The sequence below is a fragment of the Camelina sativa genome, chromosome 17 (genome assembly GCF_000633955.1).
Source record: "Camelina sativa cultivar DH55 chromosome 17, Cs, whole genome shotgun sequence".
NCBI lineage: Eukaryota > Viridiplantae > Streptophyta > Magnoliopsida > Brassicales > Brassicaceae > Camelina > Camelina sativa.
Window position 1 is genome coordinate 11,055,062 of NC_025701.1, and position 8,037 is coordinate 11,063,098.

Below are 8,037 nucleotides of genomic sequence, written 5' to 3' on the forward strand. Positions count from 1 at the left end.
AACGCGTTCCTCATGGATGCAGCGGTGAAATAATCCGCACCAAAAAGCCGAGCCCAGTCTCGCATTCAGCTAGCAGGCGGTTAAGTCTGTATAAGCCAAGTTCTCACTTGCACTTTCTTGCCGACCTCGTGGCACACACAGGATAAGCCGGACACCAGGGCCGCACCTAAAAGGTACGACGAGCTCATCTTGACTACCACCCTAAACACTTGGAAATCGATACGTAATAGGATAAACCGAGAGACGTCTCGTACCGTAAAGTACAAATCGATACCAAAGATAGGCGAAATACAATTTTTATTTCATAACAAGAACGACCAACAAAAGCCACGCTCGGCACAAGTTCAAAATAATAAAAACAAACAACAGAAGGCCATTCTCGGCACAAAAAAAAACAGAAACAAAAGGCCATGCTTGGCATATGCATCACGCACAGGCGTTCAATCGTCTAGCCCCAGATCGGCATTAGAGGGAACATCAAACTCCAGCTCATTGATCGTCTCCCGCCAGGCCAGGCACTCCTCACGCAACTTTTCCAGCGTATACATCGGGACATCCACACCCTTAGCGGCCAGATTCTCGAGATAGGAACAAATTCCTTCAGTACGGTTGCTCTCAACAAAGATGTGGTCCGTACACTCTAGCTGAATAATGTAACGGCGCAACACATCTATCCGAGTTCGGCAAGCATCGATCTCCGGATTACCTTCGAAAGGCCTAGTACTGGGGGGGTCGAGATCACCCTCTTCAAGAGCAGGAATCTCCTCCGCAGCTAATACCGCTTCTCAATGAGAGCGTTCCTCAAGCAAGCGATCCCATCTCCACTTTGGAACAAGGAACCCTTCGTCGATCATAGTCTCAAGATACGCAATAGTCCCGTCCACACGAGAAAACTGGAAATGAAGCTCGAATTTCCGACGCGTAGCCAGAGTGTAGGCTCTCAACCTTCGGATCCAAGCACGATAAAACTCGATCTCAGAGCGAATTATATCATCCGATCTCACAGAAAGACGCTCTCGCGCCCTCCTCAGCCATGCCGACCTCGTTGTCACTGGCATAATGCCGATCTCAACTGTGCAAAACCAAAAGAGATTTTTCTTTAAAAACGGAATGAAGTGGAATGGCAAGAAATGAGCATTTGAGGAGCAATTTATAGAGCAAAGGATACAACATTCAAGACGAAGTAACCAATACAATGATTCTCGAAAAACACATCCATCAAACGATCAACACATGTCAAAGACCAGAAGGTAAAACATAGGAAAGTTCCAAAAAGTACAATGCCTAAACGACTCAATATCCGGTCAACCCAACGATAATGCAAGGTCCCAAAAAGAAAAAAGTACAACGCCTAACAAGGCTCAACATCCGCTACATCACGGGGATAGGATCCAAAGATACAAAAATAACACAAAGATAACTAAGACAAGTCACTGGTCGGCATCGACCTGAGCGTCCGAGGTCGCGGGTGCCCCTGCCGTAGCGACCTCTCCCCCGACGATCACAGGAACCTCAGAACTCACCGGTGCCACCTGAGGAATCGCGTGGCCGAGCATGCTCTCCAGGCTGATCGTAGTCTCTGGCAGGACCTCGAGATCGCTGTCCAGAACATCAGTAACATTGAAACCAGCGATCTTGTCCTCCAGTATCTTCGCGTCAGTTTCCAGCTGAAGCAAATTCTTCGGCGGGATGGCCACGCCTCCCGCCAATAGCTCCTGGAGACACTCATAAGTACCCGACACCTGACACAACGACATCAGAGACTCATTCGCCGCTCTGTTATCAAGGATGTGTCTCCTCAATCTCTCAATGCGAGGCCTATAGCCAGCAAGCTCGGCATCGAAGCCCTGCCTCTCTGCTCGCAACTGCTGCAGCTGCGCTCCCTGAAATGCGTTATCTGCCTCAAGCTGCTCGATGCGGGAACGGGAAGCTTCCAAAGAAGCCTTGTGCTCGGCCAGAGAAGCCTTGTGCTCGGCCAGAGAAGCCTTGTGATCGGCCAACTGCTTCCTATAACCGGCGGCTTGCTTCGTCAGGGCAGCAGTCACCCCTCGCTCCTTCTCAAAATCCTGGCGAAACTCCTCGGCCGATCTCCTGGGCGGATCGGAAAGGCGAGCTCGGCAAGACGGCGCTCGTATGAGATGACCATACGGTTCACCAAACCACCATCCTGAAAGCATCAGAGATAAAAAGTCAAGACAACAATTAAAAGTGCTAACTCAAAACATGAAGAGAAATGCCAACCTGAAAGTGTCTGCGAGCCCATGATCGGTACAACTCAGGATCGTGAAGGGAATCCACATGAGGCAACGGATCGGACGAGACGCGAAGTTTGCTAGCAAACTCGCCACAAGCAACTCCATGGTTGGCAAAAAACTCGCCCTTCGTCTTGTAGGAGAAAGAGAACGTGTCATCAAGCTCAGTGGTATCACGCGATACGCCGTCCCTCCTAGATCTCTTGGATGACTCGGGCTCAGAAATAACCACCTCACCAAAAGAAGCTCTCTTCCTAGTCGAAGTAGAACGACCAGAATCAGCAACAACAATAGCTAGGGCATCAGAAGTCTCGCCGCGCGACTTCTTCTGTGCGCGAGGGGCAGCAGAAGGAACAGTAGCAGCCCTCTTGTCGGCACGAGCAGAAGCCATCTCCACCGATCTAACATCACCGGCAGATCGCTGCTCGGCATCGGTTCCCGCGGCAGGATCAGCGATCTCGGCATCAGCAGCACGCGCAGAAGGGACAACGTCAATGCTCTTCTTGAACTGATCGGCGTAGCGAGGAAAACGAGTGTTCACCTTTCCCATTCCTAAGCGTGGTAGGCCTGGGAAGAAAACAAAGCGTGACAATCTAAAAATCATCTAACACAACCATCAAAGACACCGGAGTTTATAGAGAACTCACGAGATCTTTTAGTAAGTGAAGGCCAAGCAATCGCCCCTTTCGCTCTGATCTTCCTAAGATTATCGAAGAAGCCTGGAGGATGAGCACGCAAGCGAACGACGGGCTCTGCAANCTTCCTATAACCGGCGGCTTGCTTCGTCAGGGCAGCAGTCACCCCTCGCTCCTTCTCAAAATCCTGGCGAAACTCCTCGGCCGATCTCCTGGGCGGATCGGAAAGGCGAGCTCGGCAAGACGGCGCTCGTATGAGATGACCATACGGTTCACCAAACCACCATCCTGAAAGCATCAGAGATAAAAAGTCAAGACAACAATTAAAAGTGCTAACTCAAAACATGAAGAGAAATGCCAACCTGAAAGTGTCTGCGAGCCCATGATCGGTACAACTCAGGATCGTGAAGGGAATCCACATGAGGCAACGGATCGGACGAGACGCGAAGTTTGCTAGCAAACTCGCCACAAGCAACTCCATGGTTGGCAAAAAACTCGCCCTTCGTCTTGTAGGAGAAAGAGAACGTGTCATCAAGCTCAGTAGTATCACGCGATACGCCGTCCCTCCTAGATCTCTTGGATGACTCGGGCTCAGAAATAACCACCTCACCAAAAGAAGCTCTCTTCCTAGTCGAAGTAGAACGACCAGAATCAGCAACAACAATAGCTAGGGCATCAGAAGTCTCGCCGCGCGACTTCTTCTGTGCGCGAGGGGCAGCAGAAGGAACAGTAGCAGCCCTCTTGTCGGCACGAGCAGAAGCCATCTCCACCGATCTAACATCACCGGCAGATCGCTGCTCGGCATCGGTTCCCGCGGCAGGATCAGCGATCTCGGCATCAGCAGCACGCGCAGAAGGGACAACGTCAATGCTCTTCTTGAACTGATCGGCGTAGCGAGGAAAACGAGTGTTCACCTTTCCCATTCCTAAGCGTGGTAGGCCTGGGAAGAAAACAAAGCGTGACAATCTAAAAATCATCTAACACAACCATCAAAGACACCGGAGTTTATAGAGAACTCACGAGATCTTTTAGTAAGTGAAGGCCAAGCAATCGCCCCTTTCGCTCTGATCTTCCTAAGATTATCGAAGAAGCCTGGAGGATGAGCACGCAAGCGAACGACGGGCTCTGCAAACATCAACAAAAGAAAAGTGTTAGAAACTAATCAGAAAAAATCCGCAGGCAAGGATAAGAAACAGCAAAGCTACCGGGAACCATATTCCACTCAGTAGCGTAAAACATATCGAGGTTTTCAACCGAAGTCTCATCTAGCTTGACAAAGAAAAAATAACGCTGCCAACGACGAATCTTCTTCTCAGCTCCGGTGACGATCTGATAACCCGACTTAGCACTAGTATAAAAGTACCCAGGACTACCTCTGACTTTCGTAAATCAAGTGGCTTCCTCGAGGAAATGCGCGTCAACCTCTACACCACAATCGGTACCAAGTATCGCCAAACCAACTGCGTTGCGGATACCTCCCACAGAAAGCTGTGAGATAGCAATCTTGCGTCGCGCACAGTAACGCGTCAAGAACTCCGGCAGCGGAAACCAAAGACCGCAATCAGTGAAGTAATGCGTATAGAGAGTGATAAAACCTGCTGGAGGTGTCCAGGGACGCTCATGAGATTTGGGAATCTGAAGCACCAACCTGTCGGCCATCTTACACCACTTCACCATATCAGTAATGGTGTCCGATTTACACAATGAAGGACCCTGATCGATCGGACCAACGGCGAGCTCGTCATCGGCACCAACAGGAACGGCACCAAGACCCAGAATAGCTGAACTCGGAACCGCATCCTCAGCCGGTACAACATTCATAGGACTCCCACCAGAACCACTCTCGCTACCCTCACTGAACTCGGGAATATCATCAAAATTGAAATCGTCGCCCAAACTATCAATACTGAGATCTCCACATTCTCCCCCAATGTCAACACCATCAAAAGAGTCCCAACAGTTAATATCACATCTCCTAGAGAAAGCGCGTCGAATTCCCGCAAGAGTTTTGCCACGCGCGCGAGCTGGAGCTTGTGGTCCCGTTAGAGGCCGATTTCCCCTACTCGATGTCAAGCCGAGCTCAACCTCTTGCTGATCCGACCCAATTCGCCGACCGACGAGATCTCCGCTATTAATCTCTCGACCTCCTAACATGAGATCAGCATCCCTATCGTCGGAATCAGCTCCGGATTCCCCGCTCAACAATCCGGAATTGACGACCCGCACACGAGAAACGCACATATCGTGAGTATCCACCAAACTAGCTCGCCGACCGCCGAGCTCACCGTCACTCACATCGCCGATCATATCGCTGCCGAGATCACAGCAACTGAAGCCGCCAACATCGGGTCCGCTGATCTCGGGACCGCCGACCATGTCTCTACCGAGCTCACCGTCACTGAAACCGCTGATCTCAGATCTGCCGATCTCATTTCGCCGTTCCCTCTCCACACAAGGACTGCCGACCTCCCGACCTATGGTTCCATCAACGCCACCCTCGATCCGCCGGCTTCCCATGTCAAGACTGACATCCCCGGTTCCTTCCTTGCCGACCTCGAGTTCATATACACCAATCTCTCCTCGCCGAGCTGCCGTACACGCGGCGACCTTGATNCACACAAGGACTGCCGACCTCCCGACCTATGGTTCCATCAACGCCACCCTCGATCCGCCGGCTTCCCATGTCACGACCGACATCCCCGGTTCCTTCCTTGCCGACCTCGAGTTCATATACACCAATCTCTCCTCGCCGAGCTGCCGTACACGCGGCGACCTTGATCCCGCCGAGCTCAAAATCAACGGACTCACCGCCGAACTCACGACGAACAGAACTCGGCTCGCAAATAGGATCGAAGTTCCTACCTCCATTCTTAGCCATCGAACCAACACGGCGCCGACCATCATCACGATGATCGTTATCTCCGCCGTTTTCACTATTCTCACCGACTCCCGGTACCATGACTCGGTGTAGCACAACAAGGGCGACCAACTAACGGATCTTGCCGTTCGCCAATCGTGGACAATCTCAAGCTGCTCGGCGGCCGAACTAGGTCTAAGCAAAGATGCAATCGACCAAAGAGAAAAGTAGAGAGAGAAAGAAGTAGAAACATGAAAGTAATAAATGAGAGAGAGAAGAAATTACCTTTTATGAAGAGGAAGGAGCAAGTGAAGGGAATGAGAAGATGGAGATGCATAAATAAGTAAATAAAATGGAAAAATTACTGACAAGTCCATCACCTCAATCCGCAACTCTCTTCTCTATTTCGGGGATGTCATTGAAAACCGCACTCAGGATAAAGACCGCGGGATTTTCCCGGTGTTTCTCGAGAAACGAGCCTGGAGGTTTCATAAAAAAATCACAGAAGAAACTACGGAAGGATCACTGTAGCAGTTTCACTCCCAAAAGCAACCCGAGACGATCTGTGCCGAGCAGACATATTACAGATAATTCACGCGCGCCCGCCGATCGCAGAAAAAAAACTGACGCTCTCCGGACTAAGGGGGGGACTATTGTTGGACATGGGCTGCGCCCAATATGTCACTCGGCCCAACAAGACAAGATAAATGTGATTTCGGCCCGACCAAATTGGGTGAAAGTCATTAGTAACTCGTGAAAGGGCAATCTCGGAAATTCACGATGGAAACCCTAGAAAACCCTCGGTCTATAGTCCGCTATATAAAGCAACAATACTCACTGGATAAATGATCGGACTCACGGACAATACCCCGAGAGCAAAACTTTGTGTCGAATCATAGTTATTGTTTCCTGTATAATTCTCGTTAGCTTCCGAGCTCGTCATTGTTCGCTTGTCAGTTCTCCTGTGAACTGACGAGCACAATCTTGACTCGTTTTAATGACGACTTCACATTTCTATCGTTAATAAAAGAGCAAACTTCACTCTTCCCCCAAAAATCGATATTTATTTAGTGTTGTGCAATCCTCAGTACAAACAGCTGGTGGTTGTAAGGAACGCTTTATGGAAAAAGAAAGAGTTTTGTAAGTTTACGTTACGACTTTGAAGAAGAAATAATCTACATACTTGAGGAAACCAAAGGGAGAGAGAGCATGACAACACATAATGAAAGCTTGCATTGAAATTTGTGGAAGAGCGTGAATGACTAGTAGATTTAATGGTATAGTCAAGGAAAACATCTACTAGTCAACTATATGATAAATTCAAAAAAGCTATTAGTAAATACAGTAAGTTTCTTAATTAACCACGTTTTTTAGATAGGTTTTTTCGCATTATTTCTCTTACTTCACGACGTTTCTGTCACATAATGGCTTAAAATAACAATGAGTCAAGTGGATTCTGACGAGTGATATAGAGTGAACCCTTATTGTCTTTTTTAAAACATTTTGGCTTAGTTTAACAAGTAATGGGTTAAAGTAAAATATAAATATATGTGTTTCAATCTTCACCGTTGGAATTACACGTGAGGGAGCATACAGTAATTCATATTCAATGTTGTTAATCAAATAGATTATATCCAAAGTTAGACAAGTAATTTTAAAATTTTCATTTTTTTTGTAAGAGAGAATATTATAAGAAGAAGAAATTTGAAACCTTACTTTTCAACCGCTAATATGCTAAGTAAAATTATATCATAAGAAAAAATGAGTATTTGAGAGAGTAACATTAACAATGTGTGTTTAAGAGAAATTTGGAAAATTCTATCAACGAGATACTTGAGCTGGATGAGGTTTGTTTGAGGCTTTGAGCAGTTCTCATTTGTGGTTTGTGGGATCGTTATGAGAGATTTAAAAATGATATGTTCCCTTAAAGAACGGGTCGGAAACATGGTTACATTTGTGTTCTTCATTCTTCCTTGGTTATACATTTTTTCTTAACCGTTCGTGTCGTGGGATTGTTTTGAGAGAGTTCTTGCACAAGCCTGCATACAGTGTGAAAATCAACAAATTACTTGTGTTGCATGCATAATCATATAGTGTGAAAATCAACTTTTACTTGCGTTTGCATATACAGTAGTGTGAAAATCGAAAAAATAACTTTTTATTTTATTGCGTCTTGTGAAAATCAGAGACGAGACTAGGGTTGTAACGAGAGCCAGATTCAGAAATGGGCCAATGTGAAGTTAAATTAAAGCCCACTAAATGCCCTGTAAAGCTAAAACCTAAAAAGAGCTAA